The sequence below is a fragment of the Pan troglodytes genome, chromosome 12, assembly GCF_028858775.2.
Source record: "Pan troglodytes isolate AG18354 chromosome 12, NHGRI_mPanTro3-v2.0_pri, whole genome shotgun sequence".
NCBI lineage: Eukaryota > Metazoa > Chordata > Mammalia > Primates > Hominidae > Pan > Pan troglodytes.
In genome coordinates, this window is record NC_072410.2 from 118194917 (window position 1) to 118216793 (window position 21877).

Below are 21877 nucleotides of genomic sequence, written 5' to 3' on the forward strand. Positions count from 1 at the left end.
TCCATATTTGAGGAGAAAGCATGTAGTTCTCTTATGACATGAGGTCTAGTGTCTAGTTTAAATCAGGGATCTTCTGAAATATTATGTTTCAGAAAACTTAGTTTAACTTGAGCAAAAGACAAATGCAATACAGATAAGTTACATTAGGAATAAAGTCTGGCTGTATATTTATTCATTCACTTATCCATTCAGCCTTTACCAAGATGTTGAGGGGGAGTTTTCTTGTGGTCCATGTGTTGTGACTAAAGATACAAAAAGAAAGGGGAAAAAAAGTAACTCCAAATGTTTAGGAGTGCCACCATGGATCTGCGAAATTTCAAGTTCATGTATCTCCTCCCCACACAGAGCTGAGCTGTGTCTCCCCCAGACCCGATCCACTGTGTCGTCTCTAGGACAGCAGTGGGAGGGAGGCATCTGTGAACACCAACCTTATGCAAAGTGCAGTTCCCTGTGTGGGAAAGCGAGAACTCTTCCCCCCTCTGAAGCCACATGAGTATAAATCTGACAGCAAAGCTTCCGAATGATTGAGGAAAAGGCAGGCAGTAAAGAAAGTGGAGTAAGACCCCTTAGCAGAGATGAGCACGTGTCCACTGAAGAGAGAGGAGATAGAAGTATGGAGACAGCTTTCCACTTGTCCGTGGGAGATGGCTGAGGCTGGGGGTCTCTGCAGGAGCTCATGCAGCAAGACCATCACCCAGTGTTTCTGAGCAAAGACGGGATGACCCTCTCTCCACTCACCCCTGCAGCCTTTAGAGAGTGCTGAAGGGATTCCAGAATTTCTATTTTTTCTCTTTCACAAGAAGAACCATGGGAATTAATAGAGGGGCAAGATATGGGGCCTTGCAAATTCAATCTCCATCTCCGAAGAGAGCATGGGATTGTGTACCAGGGGAGTGGGGCCAACAAGGAAAGTACCTTCAATTCTGGAATGGTCATCAGTGATGGGTGGGACCAAGCTGAAGGTGGCAACTTCCTGAAAGAAGCCACAGCCACATAGGCATCACCCACAAGCTGGACAGAACTAGAGCAGTAGCAATATTTCTTTCCTTCCTAGTATCTGGTCAGCCATGTGAAGAGGATCTCATCCCCATCTCTGTCCCGCATTCCTCCTAATGACAGTGTTATAGGAAAGATGAGGAGGCATCTTCAAGTGAGACATCTTCCCCAACTCCAAGCTGCAGGGGTCAGGGCAGAAGCCTACACTGGGGGTGGGGTAAAATCAGATACGAGACTAAATTTTTAAAATTTCAAAAATACAAATGGAGAGAAATTTATGGACTCTGCCCAGTGATGTCTCAACAATTGGAAAAACACATGCAGTATTTCACAGTTGAAAGCTATCATTAGAAAAGAAATAAGTATATAATCACGAGATTATGTGTTCTATATAAATTCATAAGATATTCTGAGTATTGGCTGCAAGCTGACATTATCTAGGTTCTAAGTGTATAAAGATGAACTCCCTGGGCCCTTGTCCTCTGCAGCTGTAATCATGGCATGCAGATGGACAATGGCTATGCAGTTTGGTGAGTGTGCCATGAGGTAGGTACTAGGAGGATGTTTCTTTGGGTGAGGAGTTGGTAGGGTCAGAGATAAATGATAGAGAATTATATTTTATAATAAGTGCTTATTTTGACTTAATTAACTTCCCAGAACCAGCTCATGCTATCTCTAAGAATAATGTTAAACAAAGACCATAAAATGCTGGAAGAATTAAAGTATCATATTAATGACTTAATGATTACTCTAAGTGTGGTTTGTATGTGGCTGTAGTAACTTGTATCTTAGATCTTTCTCTAGGGAAGTTCCAATTAAGGAATGGGTCGTCACTGGGATGAGTATTTCACCAAGAAAAGGAATGTGGTGAAACAAAAACTTTTACAATGGTCTCAATATTACTTTGTTAATTTCTTTCTCACCGTGTGTTTCTAATTGTTTGGCATTTATTCAGTAAATATTTATGCAGAGTCAACAGTATATTTGGATATTGTGAGAAAGATAAAAGCCAATGTATACGATTGTCCTTGTAATTCAAGAGCTAAAAAAAATCTCCAGGAGGCACAGCCTATATAGATAGAACTGTTAAATAATATTGAGAGGTAGCATGATATTAAATCCCTAAATGAAAAGACAGGATAATAGATTCTAAACATAGTTGTTAAATTTTTAAGACATTACCTTTCTTGTAATAATGAAGAAAAATACTTTTCCTTGTTCATAATAATGGATCTGACTGGTCCATAAACTGGTAATTTTCTTCTGCCACAATTGGCTTTAAGCTTCTTTAAAAATATTTTATGCAAGATGTATTTTGAAGATGTAATAATGAAATACTATATATGTCACCATAGAAGTTTATTGACCATAATTACTTTGAGTTTTTCTATTCTTTTACCCACATTGTCATCTTTTATTCAAAGAGGACAAGGTGCCATAGTGTTTGGTGATCATTCTTGACAATGATTTACTAGAATTAATGAAGTCTAAGGATGTTTAGGGATGCCACCTCTGAGGGGCCAGTTAACAAAACAGTGCCCCCAATGCCTCTTGGCAATGCCAGAGTGAAATAAAATATGTAGGGTTTGTATTCTGTAAGTCTGCATTTTCGTATATCCCAGACTCTGCCCTCTGATATATATGCTGCTTTATAACATTTGAAAGTACTAAAGTATAAAATAAAACCTCGCTTACAACAGTGGTTAGTTCACCTGAACAGGTACAAGCAGAAACTCACCTCTGTCCAACATTATCTAGACAGGCAGATTCTACAGTGGTAAGTTCTAGATACTGAAATACAGCATTTAAAAAATATATATTTTATATTTACCAGGTAATATATATGTCACATATATGTTTGTCATAAAGCAGGATATTTTAATGTAGCATTGTATTTATAAGGTTTAAATGAAACATAATCATTACCAAATATAGAATTCCACTCAGAAGGAGATAAAAACCAAGACCAGAACAGGAGAAATCGCTGAAGTGAGTCTGTATTAACATTTCTCGCCACATTTATCTTTACTCCATTAGAGCAGAGAATGTTTTTGCCGCAGAATTTTTACTAATTCCAATTATTATTTCTAAACATTAGCGTGACTCAATTATTCTGAAAAATTTGCTTTCAAAGTTTGTGAATTCTCAGTGATCAAAACACATTAACATACAAATAATCTTAGCATTCTTAACGCTTCCCAAAGTAAGGTGATTATTTTTTCATACCTGAGTAAAACCTAAAAAAAAAAAGAATACCACAAATATGGGGCCAGATATTTGTAAAATGTAATGTTTCATCACAAAATGCAGACTTTCCTAGCTGGAGGTAATCTTAGGACTGAAGAATGATATAACTCATTTTGTAAAAATTTACTTTGCCATCTCAGTGGCATAGCCAGTACCTCCAGTAGGGGAGCAACTTTCTACTCAGATGATCAAAGTGTTTGGATTAGGGCTTCTCCAAGAATTTGAAATAAAGGGTAAAGCTGGGAGTCAGGATCCCAGAATTTAAGCAAGAACTCAGGGTAAAAGGAAGGTGTGGATGTCAAGAACACACAAAGGAACCAGGGAGAGAGGAGTTTGACTCTGGCCTTTCCTGAGTGACATCATCCCAGCTGCTTGAGCTCTCTGAGACACCTGTACAATAGGGATGCCAACACCCCACAGGGCTGCCCTCAGGATGAAGGAGCCACCGCACATGATGTGCTTAAGTGCAGTGACTGTGAATGATGGCTTTCACGGTGAGTGCCTGGGGAGTGTTGCTATCCTGCATTCTGGACCAGCCAAGCTGCAGTCACCTGGCAGTCTGAAGTGTGAGGACCTGTGGGTTCCGTGTGTGTCTGCTGGTTACCAGGCCCAAGCCTGCTAATATTTCAGAACCCTGGAAAGAGCTTGGGGTTTGGGCCCTGACGTTTAATTTTGATTATACTTTCCTCTAATTAGGTCAAAAGTTCCTTATCTGGAAAATGGGAATAATAATAAGTTTTACCATTTTTACTAAGATTCAAAATAATATATGCAAAACCCCTGACACAGGGGCTAGCCCTTGGCCCTTAACGCAGTTGGCCAGTTGCTGTGATTATCATATCCCTTAGCCCAGGGACTGGCCTGGCTAAGCCTAAGTGTTTTTTTGTTTGTTTTGTTGTTGTTTGTTTTAATTATTTTTTCTTTTACTTTAAGTTCCGGGGAACATGTGCAGAACATGCAGGTTTGTTACATAGGTATATGTGTGTCATGGTGGTTTGCTGCACCTATCAACCAGTCACCTAGGTTTTTAGCCTCACATGCATTAGCTATTTGTCCTGATGCTTTCCTTCCCCTTGTCCCCCACCCCCCAGCAGGCCCTGGTGTGTGTTGTTCCCCTCCCTGTGTCCATGTTTTCTCATTGTTCAACTCCCACTTATGAGTGAGAACATGTGAAGTTTTGTTTTCTGTTCCTGTGTTAGTTTGCTGAAGATAATGGCTTCATACATGTTCCTGCAAAGGACATGATCTAATTCCTTTTTATGACTGCATAGTATTCCATGGTATATATGTACCACATTTTCTGTATTCAGTCTATCATTGATGGGCATTTGGGTTGGTTCCATGTCTTTGCTATTGTGAATAGTGCTGCAATAAATATACATGTACATGTATCTTTATAATATAATAATTTATATTCCTTTGAATATATACCCAGTAATGGGATTGCTGGGTCAAATGGTGTTTCTGGTTCTAGATCCTTGAGGAATCACCACACTGTCTTCCCCAGTGGTTGAACTAATTTACATTCCCACCAACAGTGTAAAAGCGTTACTATTTCTCCACAGCCTCGCCAGCATCTGTTGTTTCTTGACTTTTTAATAGTAGCTATTCTGACAAGCATTAGATGCTATCTCATTGTGGTTTTGCTTTCATTTCTCTAATGATCAGTGATATTGAGCTTTTCTTCATGTTTGTTGGCAGGATAAATGTCTTCTTTTGAGAAGTATCTGTTCTATCCTTTGCCCACTTTTTGATGGGGTTGTTTGTTTTTTTTCTTCTAAATTTGTTTAAGTTCCTTGTAAATTCTCAATATTAGACCTTTGTCAGACGAGTAGATTGCAAAAGTTTTCTTCCATTCTTTAGGTTGCCTGTTTGCTCTGATGATAGTTTCTTTTTAAGCCTGCTCTTTGAAGGTATCCACACCCACATCTGAGACAATTTGACAACAAGAGAACTTAAAACAAAGTTGACACATTCTACTCCATATTCTTTCCAAATGGTAATAGTCAATCTGAATTATTCTTGAAAGGTATCACAATCTGATTATGGCGTTAATATTTATAAATCAAAGCCCACATTTTCATTCTGGAACTCAAATGCTAGCTGGCGTTAAGATGATGAAATAGATAATTAGTGTGATTTTGCAAACCAAACTTGTTTGTCTTTTAAAAATATACATTGTGTTGTTTCTGAAAACAATCGACATTGTATCTTCAATCTAATGTAGCCATCATTAAGGTTTAGAAATGGTGGAAATAATTCTAGAAGGGAACCTGAATTATTACTGAACTAAATGCAGAATGGCCATTGAAGTGGGAACAACATGAAGGAGGGAGGCTGAGTGGGGTAGATTACAAATGAAAATTGGAAGAATGGTTATTAGTGGCATAAAATGGACAAAACTGTCAGGATAAAAGCCAACCACTGGCTGACAACGAGTGCCGTGTCATATCTGGGAAATCAGCGGGAGACTTTCAGAGGGTGTCAGAGTTAAATACATATGGTGGCAAAAAGAAGGGAAACCTATAGCCAGTCAGGTGCACCCACAGGAAAAGAACCAACAGGAGATGCTCTAAATGTCAGCCCTGCTGCAGTCCTCCCGTAATTATGCTAATGTGTGCATTCTGGGCTTAGACATAAATGTTTGGTTCAATTTCTCGTCCCAAGAGTATTTCTCTCACCAGGTCCTTTGCGTGTATGACTGGTTAATAATGCCTATCTTATGGGTGGTTGTGGAAATTCAGTGTAATTAGTACTAAGGAACAGGTGCAGTCACTGACATGTGGCAGGTCCCTTCTATAGCATACATGATACACTCCAAAAGTGAAGACTAGGTGTTTTTACCCTATGACCTTCCAAAAAATCTGTAAACAAAAATACTCCAATATTTCTGGACAAGGTATGGTTTTATCAGTGAGAACAGCCAATATCTCTTTTGACCTATTCAAAAAGAATGTGTGAAAATTAATGAAATGCAGATCTTCAAACTTTTATAGAAATTTTAATTAGTATTTAAAAACTATATATTTGTAAACTCAAGAAATTACTCTTGTAATTTTTAAGCAAATAAACAGGCCACTGTTTACATATAATACTAAAATTTTAATTTATAAAAATATGAACTGTTGTCAATATTAAATATTCTGTAATGACACAGTCCCACTAGCTTGACGTGGTCATTTCATTTATCTATGTCTTTTAATACTTAGATCACACATACACATGTTGTTAAATACCAACAGTAAAGTATATGTGCTTATGTTGTGTTTTTCTTGTCTTATTTAACACTATATTATTTCTTAGAATCCACGAAGAAACAGACAATTTCAGGGAGTAACAAAATTAAGTGAAACAATATAGTTTAAGGTATGACTCAAATAAAAGAAAATATACCATTATATTAATTAATATAATGCTCACATTTATAATTATGATGATAATTACAATGGTATTTGAGTTTCCTAGCCTTGTTTCTTTTTCTTTATTATCAAAATTTTATTAATATTTTAAGGAGTACCCAGATGAGGTCAGCACAAATCTAGGAAGTAAAATCAGAGAGAGGGCCTGTATTTACTTTTTATAGCTCCAAGGCAAATAAGCCGTGTTATCCTGGTAGAGAGGCAGTCAGACATTACAGGCCATGACCTAGCTATAAAGAGTTTTGAATGCCATCAATAAATCACTCCCTAATTAACCTCCCAGACAGCAAAGTGCAAAAGAGCTGGCGAAGTTTAGATAAAATCACCTTTAAAAATATGTACAATCATAGCTATTTTGAGAAAGTTTGGTATGTTTAGCAATATTTGCTGAAGTAGTCCCAGTGTTCAACTAAATAGAGTGACCAACAAAACATTTTGAAATATGTTTGTATGAATAATTATATTGCTATATTTACATATGTAAATTTTACTATACCAGAAAATGCCTCATTTACTTCCTCTCAATATTTCTACCATAGTTTTACTTTGGCTAATTCATGGTCAAGAAAAAGTAAAATGTGGCAAATTCCATGAAATACAGAATTGTTCAAAGATCATTATTAATTTTTTTAATGAACTGAACTTTATAATTCTTTTTGTCTCAACCAGAGAAGTTAGAACACTTGAAATCAGCTAAGCGAGAATGCCATCAGCAGTGCATCGATCTCAGCTGCATCCAGGTGTATCAGTTGAATGGCAGAGGGACTAGAAATTACATTTCATGAAGAAAACTTACAGAACTGAAGATATTTAGGCTGCAAAAGAAAAGACTAAGGTAAGCCTGTGGGCAGGTTAAGGTTTAAAACACTAAGAGTTCACCTGTAGACTAATGCTTAGAAAGAGAAGACAAGAAAAATGAGGAACGGAATACAGAGAAACAAATCTTGGCTTATTTTAAATCCTTTTCAGAGAACAGTATACAAGCATGGTGAAGAGTGAAATGTCTACTGCTAAACTACAGAGGTATCCGATACAGGTTCTTAAGTGCTGAGGGACTTTGCATAAATTACTGAGGCTGTGGTTTTGGTTTTCTCCAGTGTAAATAGTGTTGAATACAGTATCCATAAAATACCTGAACAGGTTGAGAAAGGAAATGTGTATAAAGTGGTTAAAAAGAGACTGACACAAAGTAAGTGCTCTATAAAAATTGCCTGTAAAAAATAAGACTACCACAAATAATGCTGTCTTTTTTAATGTATTTATTAAATATATGTGGTACTAAATAAATGCACATATACATAAATATGTTTTAAAACACATATAATATGCCAAAATACATATTATTTTAAAATAAACAAATATTGATGATGTGGTTTGGCTGTGTTCCCACCCATATTGCATCAACAATTGTAATCCAAATTGTAATCCCCGTGTGTCAAGGGAGGGACCTGGTGGGAGGTGATTGGATCAGGGAGGAGATTACTCCATGCTGTTCTTACAGTGCATAAGTCCTTATGAAATCTGATGCCTTTTATAAGGCAGTTTTCCCTGCTCTTGCTCGCTCTCTCTCTCACCTGCTGCCGTGTAAGACATGTCTGCTTCTCCTTCTGCTATGACTGTAAGTTTCCTGAGGCCTCACCAGCCATGCAGAACTGTGAGTCAATTAAACCTCTTTTCTTTATAAGCTACCCAGTCTCTGGCCACTCTTTATAGCAGTGTGAAAAAGGAGTAATACAATTGATATTAGCATAATGTATTGACATTGTAGAAATTTGAAAATATAGAAACATATAGAAAAGAAAAATCACCTCTAATCTTACTATTGTTATCTAAATGTGCTTTATTCTAATTGACTTGATCAATTGAGATCACAGGGCATACGAAGTTCTACATTTTGATGTTTTCGCTTAGCATGATCTTTTGAGATCATAATTTTAATAGCTGTTTGGTATTCATTAGTACAAATATAACAGCAGGAGTCATGTTAATGGCTGTTGCATTGTGGACTATTCTCTAGTTCTTTATGTTATACCATGAGTATCACTTTTCATTATTTCTATAGGAATATTTCCTGGAAGTGAAATTGGTAAGTCAAAGATGTGAATAATTTTATGACATTTTACCTACATAGTCAATTTTACACTGTAGCCATTCTAGTATGTGTGTAGTGGTATTTCATGGGAAATTTAATTTGTGTTTCTTTAATGAGTAATAATATTAAATATCTTTTCAAGTATTTGTTTGCCATGCATATACATTCTTTGGTGACATATCCATTCATTCTTTGGCCATATGTCTTTCCAATCTTTTGATCATGTTTCTGAGAAGCTTATGACTTTGTGATTATTGAATTTATGACTTTGTGATTATTATGACTTCGTTACTATTGAGTTGTGATTGTTGTTTATATGAGACACAATTTCTTTGTTTTGCAAGTTTCCTCAAAGCCTACAGTTTGCATTTTCAGTTTTAAAGAGGTTTTGAAGAATAATTATTTTTAATTTTGATTAAGTCAATTTAGGAATTTTAAAATATAATTTATTCTTTTTGTCTTGTAGTTAAGAAATCTCAGCCAAACACAGCATCACTAAGATTTCTTTTTTTTTTTTTTTTACTATTTTCTTTTTTTTTAAATTTTTTTTATTTTTTTATTTTTTATTATACTTTAAGTTTTAGGGTACATGTATTTCACAGTTTTTATTTTTAAAATATTTTATAGATTTCAGGATAAGATCTTGATTTTTTTCTAAGATTTATCCCTAAATATAGTCTACTTCTGATACTATACTATATGGCATTTTTAAGTTTCAGATTGCTTGCCAGGCGTGGTGACTCACACCTGTAATCCCAGCACTTTGGGAGGCAGAGGCGGGTGGATCACGAGGTCAGGAGATCGAGACCATCCTGGCTGACACGGTGAAACCCCGTCTCTACTAAAAATACAAAAAATTAGCCGGGCGTAGTGGCGGGCGCCTGTGGTCCCAGCTACTCGGGAGGCTGAGGCAGGAGAATGGCATGAACCCTGGGAGGCAGAGCTTGCAGTGAGCCTAGATTGTGCCACTGCACTCCAGCCTGGGTGACAGAGCGAGACTCTGTCTCAAAAAAAAAAAAAAAAAAAATTCAGATTGCTTTTGACTGTCTATAGAAAGATAATTGATTTGTGTTAGTTCATCTTGTGCTATGTGAGTGTGCTACACTTATTAGTTCTAGTAGCTTTGTGTCAAATTTTATAGCATTTTTAATGTAGATGATGATGTCATCTGCCAATAAAGGCAGAACTGTTTCTCTATTTCCACTTGGATGTCTTTTTTTTTCTCTTTTTACATTTCTTGCCTTGCTTCCCTGGCTAGAACCTCCAGTACAATGTTGAATAGAAGTAGTGCAAGCGGACATCCTAAATTTGTTTCTCTTCGGGGGGAAAACTGTTGTTTTTTTACCAATATGCACATATTGATCTTCTTCTAGACTCTCTATATTCTGCACATTGATCTAGTCATCTATCATTTTGTTAATAACACTGTCTTTATTACCATACACTTAATTGTCTTAAGTAGTGTTTCTTTTTGTCTCCAAATTTGTCTGCTTTTACAAAATTGTTTTGGTTAGTTAATAGCCTATGCATTTTCATTATTTGTTATAGAATCAGCTCGTTAATTTCTATAAATAAAAAGCTGCAATGATTTTCATTGTAATCACATTGAACCTATTGATCAATATGCAATCAACTGACACATTAACTAAAAAAAAGACACCTCTCCATTTCTGTGGGACCCCTTCAATCTCTGTCACCAATATTTGATATTTTTCAGTGTATGGGTCTTAAACATGTTTGGTAAAACTATAGTAAGTTTTACCAAACCTAATATCTTTGTTGCTATTGTAAATGTTGTTTATTATTTCAGTTTCTAGTCAGTTGCTGCTCATCATAATACATAATACATAAATGCATACAATACATTATTGGATATCAATCTTATATCATACAAGATCATTTCTTACCCCATCTATGTGTTCTAGTAATTTTCTGTGGATCCTACAGGATTTTCTACCTAGATAACCATGTCATCTTGAATAAAGACAACTTCACATCTTCTTTTAAAATCTAGATGCCTTTCATTATTTTTGTCGGTTTATCAAGCCTCCAGTACATTGTTACTTGTTCTTTATCTTAGAGAAAAACCATTCAGTCTTTTACTATTAGGTGTGATGTTAGCTGTTACTTGTAGGCTTTCTGTAAATGCCTTTATTAGGTTCAGGATGTTCTTTTCTCTCCCTTGTTTGCCGTGACTTTTTTTTTTAAGGAAATGGATATTGTATTTCTCAAAACTTCTTCTGCATCTATGCAGAAAATAATGATTTTTTAAAGTCTATTATTGTGATAAATTACATTTGATTTTCATGTGCAAACTAACGCTGCATTCCTTGAATAGACACTACTTCCTCATAGTGTATTATTCATTTTATACATTATTGGATGTTACTTGCAAATATTTTGTTAGAAATAATTATATCTATGTTCGTGAGAGACATGCGTCCGTAGGATGGAGCCCAAAAATGCCCTCCCAGTTCCAGCCTCTACTGCAGGTTAAACCACTGCCATTTACAAGAAGAGATGGTAGGTTTTGAATGTTCTTATTTTCATAAATTCAAAATTCCCTCTTCCCTGCGCCAGCAAATCTCACCCAGTGCAATTCTTTCAATATTAACACTCCTCCAACTTTGCCTGCTATTGAAATGTATCCAATGTCTTCAAATAGTTGTATTGTGTGTGTGCACGTGCACACGTGTACACTTAAGGATTTTAACTCTTTGTCCAAGGTTAAAATTATCTTTGTCTTGTACAATCAATTTCACTATTAACAAAAGCAGAATCACTATTTTATTTTATTTTATTTTTTGAGATGGAGTCTCCCACTGTCACCCAGGCTAGAGTGCAACGGCGCAATCTCAGCTCACTGCAACCTCCACCACCCAGGTCCAAATTATTCTCCTGCCTCAGCCTCCTGAGTAGCTGAGATTACAGGAGCCCACCACCATGCCTGGTTAATTTTGTATTTTTAGTAGAGACAGGGTTTCACCATGTTGGTCAGGCTGGTCTCAAACTCCTGACCTCAGGTGATCTGTCCGACTCGGCCTCCCGAAGTCCTGGGATTACAGGTGTGAGCCACTGCACCCAGCCCAGAACCACTATTTTAAAACAACAAATACTATTTCTTTTTAGTTTATGGAAAGTTATTCAGTTAAATTTTCTTTTAGATTAGGGTTTCTTCATGGAAAATAAATTTTCTAAAATTAAGGCTAAAGTAGATTAAATAATTTTAGAAGAACCAATTGCCACTTACGAAACCCTTCAAGGAATATAATGACTATTCTTCTAATAATTGGATTTAGTTTGACTTATTTATTTAATATTCACTCTGTTCTCTTTTTCAGGCACTGTGCTAAGTTGGACTTACAGAGATGAATAAGATTTGGCCACATCTTCAAGGAGCTCAGACCTTCATGGACATACCAAATATATACAGAACTAACTCTACTGCTTATCATAATGAGAGCTGTGCTATGGATATTTGAAAGTTAGAGAGATTTATTTTCAACAGAATAATAAAGTCAACTTTCACAAACTGGTGACGGATGATCTGGGCCTTGCTGACAGGGGAGGACTGACAGATTGAGAAGAGTATTTGGTTAAAAATGGATCATAAACTGGTATAAATATCTAAACAAATTCATGAGAATGAGAAGAGTCAGACACAATAAAATAATTCAAAGATATATCATATAAACCTGGACCCAAAAATCATGACTTTTTCTTTTCAGTTGACTCTGAACAATTTACAATAACTTCCTCAATTATTGTTTGTCTCATTTTAACATTTTATAATAACACCTATGTCTCCACATTGGTATGAAGATTAAATGAAAACACATGTATGTTAGATAGTCCGTAAGTTTCTGTCCCCGATATAAGTCCACCCTCCCCACCATCATGTGATCACACGCAGGTGCACACGCACAGATGTATACATGCATGCCGTTATGGGGACAGTAATTGCAAATATCAATACTGTTACGGTTCTTACTTCAGCCATTGCACAAGTGTAGACCTCTGGATCAACACACGTATGTATGTGTATGTGTAACAAATATATGGCTAATAATGCATAGGTTTCATAGCTATACCTTGAAATCAATTTATTAAAGGGATGTGTCCTTCATATGCTGACTCACCTACTGCGGCCGAAAAGCAACAACGTAAACTGCCCTGGATAAAACATCTGCAGCCAAGAGATCTCTAAGCTAAGCTACAGCTTCATCAAGCATGGAGTTATCTCATTTCATAGCTTCACACACACACAGGTGCACGCGCGCGCGCGCACACACACACACACACACACACACACACACACACAGAGCTCTCAGCTGGAGACCGTCAAGGAAAACAAGTACCAGTGAGACCTGGGGATCTTCATTTGATTTTGTCTACTGGGTGAGGCTGTGTTGAAAACACTTTGACAGAGGGCTCTTCTCTTGGGGCTCATCAAATATTGCTGGTAGAGGGTTTGCTTGCTTTAAATATTCCTTTCCTCAGGTAACGAAGAATACCATGTAATTTGTAATGATAACTTGGATAATGAATGCACACTGTAGTCAGCCATTACCAGTGGTAATTGGTCTTCCTTTCATCTCCTGTCAAGCAGAGTGGTTAGGATTAGGACCAAAAGGCAGCTATCATCTCTCTCATTTCCTGACTCAGACAAAAGGCAAAAAAAAAAGGTGCCTGCTTGTGCTGATAGGTGTCTGATCAAAGCGGCTGAAAGCTGTCAGAAGCCAGCCAGCCTCAGCACCTGACTATTCCTTAATGCAGCTTTGCCTTTGATGTACAGGCAGTCCAACCGGGGTTCTATTTATGTAAAAAAAAAATAATCAGGATTGTAATAGAACAGGAGAAAGTGCCATTTTCTATTTTGATTCCAGTTTTGCAGTCTGACACCTATAGGTAATGTGGACTAATTCTGTCCAGAGTATGGTGTGTGTGTGTGTGCGTGTGTGCGTGCGTGTGTGTGTGTGTGTGTGTGTGTGTAACTCAATAAAATAAAATATCTTTGAAACTTCATCAAATACATTTGGCAGTGAGCAGAAGTTAGATTGCTGGTAGAAAGAAATTATCCTTGGAAAGTAAAAAAAAATGCTTAAGTAAAATTGCAGCAGTTTTGACATGTGTATTTTATGTTTCAGAAATTCTACAGGTTATAGGTTTATGAATGGAGAACTGGTCTTGGATTTAAATGAATTGGCATCGTATCTCAGACTTCTAGCTTTCTACCCATGTGAATTTAGGTGCGTACTAATCACATATGTGTTTTAAGTTTATCACTGGCTATATACATGGTTACTTTTGTATATGCCTGTGCATTGAATGAAAATACCTGGCATGTGGTTGTTATAAGCAATAGACAGTTTTTGGCCAGAGAGCCAGGCAGACAAGTGTTAATATCACTTAAGCCCTCTGTGTCTCAATTTCAAAATTTCTAAAATGAGTGAATATAATATTTGTTTGAATTAAAGTATACAAAGCATGTATCTCAGTGTCTAAGACATTGTAAGACACCAATAAATGTCCAGTATTTCTGTTGTTGTTGGTATTTATTTTTTATTAAGGGATTCTTGAATTAATACACCATCCCTAGGGAATTGCTGCCCTGTTTTCCTCAGCACTGTGAGCTTCTCCACGAACAAGACCGCTGTCTTTTACGTCTGGGATAGTTTGTTGAATGAGTATATGAATAAATAAATGTGTGCAGGAACTGGTGAAATCTTACTTGGGAAACCAGAATGCTACAGGGATGTTTTTGGGTAAAGCTGTATTTGTGTCTTGATTATCATAATTGCTAGTGGTTTATCTGAACTGAGCCTGGGTATATACACACACAAACCCACATATGTAGACACACATTCATATACAAAAACCATACATGCTCATGCACCTTCTCCTCCTCCTCTTTTCCCTCTTCCTCTTGGTTTTTCTCCTCCTTCTTCATCGTCCTTCTCCTTCTTCTTTCAAAAAGTTGTGTATTCTAAATATTAATGTGAAATCTCACTCCTCGATCTCATCAATATTTTTAAAATAAGGTAAACGCAGTTCAAGAGCCAAATTTAAAAATCCTAAGGTGTATGCAGGTCACAAACTACTCATTCTCTGTGACCTCAGCCTGATTCTAAGATATCGACCTTGATGGAACCAGTGGAGAGTGAGAACAAATAAATGAATGTATTGCCATCTCAAAACCTATCTTCTACACTAGGGAACAAAAACAAGGACTTAGAAACCAATTAAACTTGTCAGGTAATTGCCCCTATTCAAGACAGTCATAAAATGTAAACAGTGCTTCTTACCCTCATTTCTCCATCATGGAATGGAAAGGGCAGAGGGACACTTGGAGACCCTCCAGTTGGCCATCAGCTCTGCTGTTTTCCTTTTTCTTCTGCAAAACAAAGGTGAAGTCATCACATACTTAGGTCTCCTGGTGACTTTATTTGTGTTGTTTCACTTACACTTCAATTACTCCAGTTTATCAAACATTTATTTCTATTGTTCTCTACTTTGTGTGGTATATTTTATAAGATGCGGAAGGTAATAATAAAAGAAATGGACTCTCTAGATCCCCCCAAAGGAAAGGCTCTGAATTTAGTAGAGACCTAACGTGTATGTGTGTGTATGTGTCTACGTGTGTGTGTGTCAGAATAAATATGTGCTATAAAAGTGAGGATAAGTGAATAATATACACCTAAAACAATTCCCCCTGTCATCTGATAACACAGTCTGCATTTTCTTTGCAAAGTAAACTCCCGGTGCTGGTTACATTATGTCAACTTAGCTGAGCCCAGGTATCTAGATATTTGGTTAAACATTATTCTGGAGCTCTGCATGGTGGCTCACGCCTGTAATCCCAGTACTTTGGGAGGCCGAGGCGGGTGGAGGTCAGGAGTTCGAGACCAGTTTGGAACACATGCTGAAACCTGGTCTCTACTAAAAGTACAAAAATTAGCTGGGTGTGATGGTGGGCGCCTGTAATCTCAGCCACTTGGGAGGGTGAGGAATGAGAATCGCTTGAGACCAGGAGACGGAGTTTGCCATGAGCTTAGATCGCACCACTGCACTCCAGCCTGGGTGACAGAGTGAGACTCTGTCAAAAAACAAACAAACAAACATTATTCTGGATGTTTCTCTGAGAGTGTTTTTGGATGAGATTTACACTTAAATTTGTGGATTTTGAGTAAAGCAAATTTCTCTCCCTAATGTGGTGGGCCTCATCCAGTCAGTTGAGGGTCTGAGTAGAACAAAAGACTAATCTCCGCTGAGCAAAGAGAAAATCTGCCAGGAGCCAGTCTCTGAGCTTCAACTGCAACATCAGCTGTTCCTCTGTCTCCAACCTGCTGGCAGACCCCCACCCCAGTCTCCATAATCACATCAGACTATTCCTAAAAATCTCTCTCTCTCTTTCTGTCTCTGTATGTGCCAGCACAAACACACACACACACACACACACACACACACAGAAACACACACACCCTGTTGGTTCTGTTCTCTGGACAGCCATGACTGAGGGACTCCATATTTTGAGATCTCGTGAACTGTTGCTGTCTCTCCTGCCCCCTCTCAGCCCACGGAGGACCTGTGTCTTCCCTGAGGCTTGATCCTTGGTCCCTGGTGTGGACAGAAGTTTCTTTTGTCCCCTGAGTTTCTGAATTTTAAGGCAATGGTGCCTGAAGAATTATTACCTGGCTGCCGGGTGAGAGCCAAATGCATTGAGAAGAAGGAGCAAAGCCAAACAAGGAGGCAGGGGTAAGAGATGGAGAGAGAAAGGTTTCTTGAGCTCAGATTCCAACAGGGTCTAAAGCCAGCCATCCTCCTGTTTCCCAGTTATGGGAGACAAATATTTCCTTTTTTTGTTTAAGTGTATTTGGGTTTGGTTTCTGTTGCCTTAAATGTTAATAAATAGTCTTAAGGAGGTTTTGTAAAGGAAGATACCCTATGCTCAGGAAATTCAAAAAGGAAAAGGGGTATGATGATTAAGATTAAAGGACAGGTCTGTAAACTGGCACCCTACTTAGAGGCTCTCAAACACCACGTTGAATAACTTTTTACACTTTCTGGCCCTTGGGAGGCAGAGAGGGACTGGCATCCCAAAGTGACATCATCAGACTCATGGTTCAGAAAGCTTAAATTTGAGGCAATCGAGAGATTATTTGGAGGAGAAAGACCAAAGTGACTCTTTGTAACTAGTTTAAGTTTTCCTTAATTGTTTTTGCAAAGATAGGACATTTACAGGTGAAAGTCTAACTCATGCAAAATTGATGTCAGAATTTTCTTGAAACTTTCTTAGAGTATACTCCCTAGAATTCTACTGGTTTTCACCCCACCCCAAACCCCAGGGTCAAGAAGCTCTGTTTTGAACCCACCGTTCCCTTTTCCTACCTTCCCATTCTTTTCTTCTAAAGGAGTCCATACCATTGTCTACCTACCTATCTATCCATCAGTCTTTCTATCCATCCATCCATCTATCCATCCACCCAACCATCCATCTACATATATGCAAATTATACACACACACACACACACACACACAGAGGAAAGAGAGAGAGAGAGAGAAAGAGCGAGAGAGAGAGAGAGAGAACAGTTTTGCTTACAAATAGCCCCTAGCATTCAATTAACTCATTCTCACTAGAGATATTTCAATCAATCTAATTGTTTGGGTAATTATTTCAGAATTAATAATTTTGTCTAATTTAATACTAATATCTTGAGAAGTTTTTTTTTAAAGAATACCTCATGAAACATAAATTATTCTAGAGAAAAAAAGTACTAGGCTGTTACCTCAGTTACTAAATTTCTATTGGTGTTTTATAACTAATAAATCCTGATCTGCATATCCAAAAAAAAACCTTAGTTTTGGAGATATTTACCATGACAACTTATTTGCTAGCATAATTTAGTTCACAAAAAGAAATCCTTATATTTGATTATCATGATGATCATGTGAGGAGGGTATCGTCATAATCCCTGTGTGTAGATGAAGTCACTAAAGCTCAGAGCAATGACACGGCTTGTCTGAAAATACATAGCCAAAGAACTCTAGAGCCAGGACTTGAACCCACGTTTGATTCCCCATCTCTTTCCATTGTGCATTGCTCAGTGAAATCGATGCAAAGAATTATTGATTTTCTAGTAAAAGAATGTCACTCATATGTTTCAATATGCTGTCATAATGCCAAGGGGACTGCTACTATCATGTTAGATGGAAATTGTACTTCCTTTCGTTCTATTTACTCTTCCAGAAACCAGAGGAAGTGCATTCTTAGACAAGGCTGAACCAAGCTCAGAGTAAGGCAAATGATTGTGTTTGGAAGGACGAAACTCCTCAGATCTTTGTAGATTTTTGAATGAGGCATACAAGATACACGGAAAGACTTAATCCTTGGACAAAAATCCTGTGATACACAGAGGCTGAATAAAATGGGATAAAGGGAAAAATGCACATTCATTGCCAAGGTTTGGGATTTGGGCATGGCTAAGGAAGAAGAGTTTAAAGTCTGCATAGCTGAGCACAGATTCTCAACTAAGCTAGGATGCTCAAACACCGATCTATTCAAATGTTTCCTCCATTACCACCTATGAAGAAATGAATAACTTTCATCAATGTAAATGATTTAGAAATTTACTTAATTAACACTTGTGAAAAAACATCATGATTCCCCAAAGTAGTGTACCTTAAACCTAGGAAGTAAACATCAAGATCAACAGGAAAGAAAATGTGTTAGCTTGAAATGGAGGCTTCAAGAGGAGCTACTTTACCTAAACAAATTTATTGTGATTTTATTTGTGTTTATAGATGTATAAGTACATACACAAATAAAGTCCATTAAAGAAATTTTTTCTTATGTTTCATTTATTCTTCCTTTTACAGTTTTTGAAGAGCATACTCTTTTTCTCACAAGAACAAGTAAGCTGTGGTCTCCAGCCAGATAAATTCTTCTAAGTAGTATATAAAATGCAAGTCAGTAAAGGTAGAATTAATAGAATTTGAATTTTGCAACCAAACAAGAGCAAAGTCTTGCATAATTTTTTTCAGCTTATTAACTCTTCTTCTTCTGGGATTTCTTCTCGTACACTACTGGGCTTCTTTCCCTATGAAATAGGTCCTCTCCTTTGGAAATCCAAATAATCCATCCTTCCTTTAGGACTTTAAAAAGTAAAGCATCTCAAGTATTATATAAGATCTTAAAGACCTCCCCACTCTGGTTCTCAGTTTTCTCATCTATAAAACAAGAATCTTACACTAAATAATCTCTAGGGTACCTTCTAACTTGAACATTCTACACTTATGGAACTTACCATCATCCCTCTTCTCACTTCCTTCCATCTCCTCCCCTCGCAATCTCCCCAACCCCTTCCCTCTGCCGGGCTCAATCCAGTTAAATCATTACCCTAACTTCATATAAGTGGAAAACAGCTGAGCCATATTCCACTTTGGATTCATGTGGTTTACTGGTGATTCTTTCTGAAAAAAACATCCTGTGGGGTGCTACACATATCAACTACTAGACACATCCAAAAACATCATCTGCCTGCAGGTTTTTTTTTATTTCAATGATATATTTTAGAAACAATACATAATTTACAGGTCTAGTTCTATCTTATCTCCTGGGCCTAGAGCACTTTGCAATAATGGGCATTAATAAGTTGACCCTATGATACCAAAAATTCTGTACTGTGTTATCACAATCAAGAAAAGCATTTTGCTTGATTTGAAATTAGTACATAATATTGGGTTTTTATTCTCTAGAGGTATACTAGATACAGTCAACCTGATAATATTCATCTAGCCTCACAACAGGCTTTCTAAATGATCATTGAATCCAATTCAGTGATATCAGTGACACACAAAAGCCATGTTAAATCTACTGGGAAGACTCCAAAACCAAGGAGATTCAAGTGGTCTGCCTACACACTGAAGAAAAATGTGGCTTCCTTTCCCTGGTGGAAACTTGCCTGTTTTGCTTGTCTTCCCAGTGCCCATCTCTTTCTGGGGGGAAAGCCCTGCGGATTTCTCTCTGAAAACTACCTCTCCCCTTTGCAAAGGTTTCGGTGACCCTGCCTCTTAGTGTATTTTGGCTGCTGTAAAAAAATGTCATAAATGAGGCACCTTATACACAACAGAAATTTGCGTCTCATAATTCTGGGGGCTGGGAAGTCCAAGGTCAAGGAGCCAGTGGATGCAGAGTCTGGTGAGGGGCCACCTTCTGGATAACTGAGGCAATTTCTTTCTATGAACTCGTGGTGGAAGAAGTGAAGGGTCTCTCTCAGGTCTCTTTTAGAAGGGCACTGGTCCATTTATGGGGAGGACATCCTCTAATCTTGTAACCATTTAATCAGCTCCCAAAGGCTGTACTTCCTAATAACATCACATCAGTGACTACATTTTGACCTGTGAATCTGGGGGAGAGACAAACACTCAGGTCATAGTGGCTCAGGATTCTTTTCGTGCCACTTCACCATGTGGAAACTTCAGTGGCTGGTGGCATCTGTCCCCAAGTTTCACTTGTGACCACTGAGCTGGCTCTGCCGACTTGCCTGGCAGGCTGTTCTTGGCTCATGCTATCGGCCCAGATTCCACTCTCACCTTGGATGAGCCAGGTGCAGAGTGGTGAGGGGTGTGTAAGGAAGTGAGCGTGGGGTCTGGCCATAGTGCACAGCCAGACACACTGGCTGCTGCAATGGGGCAAGCAGCTCCAGCCACCAGCATAGGTGTGAGCCCTGTGCAAGGTTGTGGCTGGACCAGGCATGCCTCAAGCATCTTCTGCTTTGGGTACTGGCATCTGGACAAAGGGGACATAGTGGCACCCAAAAACCTGAGATGTCAGCAACTGCAGAACCCCAAGGGGGTGTTACACTAGGCCACAATTCTGGCTTGGGGAGACCTGAGGTCTGGGCCCAGAAGGGTCAGAGCTCTTCTTTCATAGTCTGGAGAATGGGAGTGTGTCACTGCCCACAGCTGGGCACGCTGGCCAGGAATGTGTTTCAGCTTGTTCATGTTATGGCTCATTTGGTCCCGCCACCCTTCTTAGGCCCGCATCTCCTGGCGGATTATTCCCAAGCAATAATTTATTTCTATTTCGTGTTAAATATTTCATGAGAAGAGCATAGTGAAAACCTTGGGGCAAAGCAGACAGACTTCAAACTTAAGCCCTCCTGAGAGTGGGGTAGTGACTGTCTGTAGGCAGGATTGTAAGCACTGATATATACTTTTTAAATTTTATTATTATTGTACTTTAAGTTTTAGGGTACAGGTGCACAACGTGCCGGTTAGTTACATATGTATACATGTGCCATGTTGGTGTGCTGCACCCATTAACTCGTCACTTACATTAGGTATATCTCCTAATGCTATCCCTCCCCACTCCCCCCACCCCACAACAGTCCCCGGTGTGTGATGTTCCCCTTCCTGTGTCCATGTGTTCTCATTGTTCAATTCCCACCTATGAGTGAGAACATGCGGTGTTTGGTTTTTTGTCCTTGCAATAGTTTGCTGAGAATGATGGTTTCCAGTTTCATCCATGTCCCTACAAAGGACATGAACTCATCATTTTTTATGGCTGCATAGTATTCCATGGTGTATATGTGCCACATTTTCTTAATCCAGTCTATCGTTGTTGGACATTTAGGTTGGTTCCAAGTCTTTGCTATTGTGAATAGGGCCACAATAAACATACGTGTGCATGTGTCTTTATAGCAGCATGATATTAAATACCATGAAAATGCACATAGTTGTTTTAGTGGATATCCCCAAAAATATAATGTGGTACCAATTTCCAAAGTCTAGATCCCTGGAAATTTAAGTAGAATGCTTTACAATAACTAGATAGGATCTTTTATCTTAAGAAATTGTATAGAAAATATTTGTTGAAAGATATACATTCAGTGAACAGAATAAAATCAAGAACACTTGGTGCTTTGAAAACCATGTCATGGCTGGGCACGGTGGCTCACACCTGTAATCCCAGCACTTTGGGAGGCCGATGAGGGCAGATCACGAGGTCAGAAGATCGAGACCATCCTGGCTAACACGGTGAAACCCCAGCTCTACTAAAAATACAAAAAAATTAGCCGGACATGATGGCGGGCACCTGTAGTCCCAGCTACTTGGGAGGCT

At 38.1% G+C, this 21877-nt stretch overlaps 1 long non-coding RNA gene across 1 annotated transcript in view; it reads right to left on the reverse strand.

The window, feature by feature from the left end:
• LOC134807842 (uncharacterized) overlaps positions 1-21877 on the reverse strand; it is a 464445-nt gene that overhangs the window by 105455 nt on the left and 337113 nt on the right. Inside the window, exon 3 of the long non-coding RNA XR_010149220.1 lies at positions 15060-15148. This is a non-coding gene — a long non-coding RNA (uncharacterized LOC134807842). The remainder of the gene's footprint in view (positions 1-15059; positions 15149-21877) is intronic.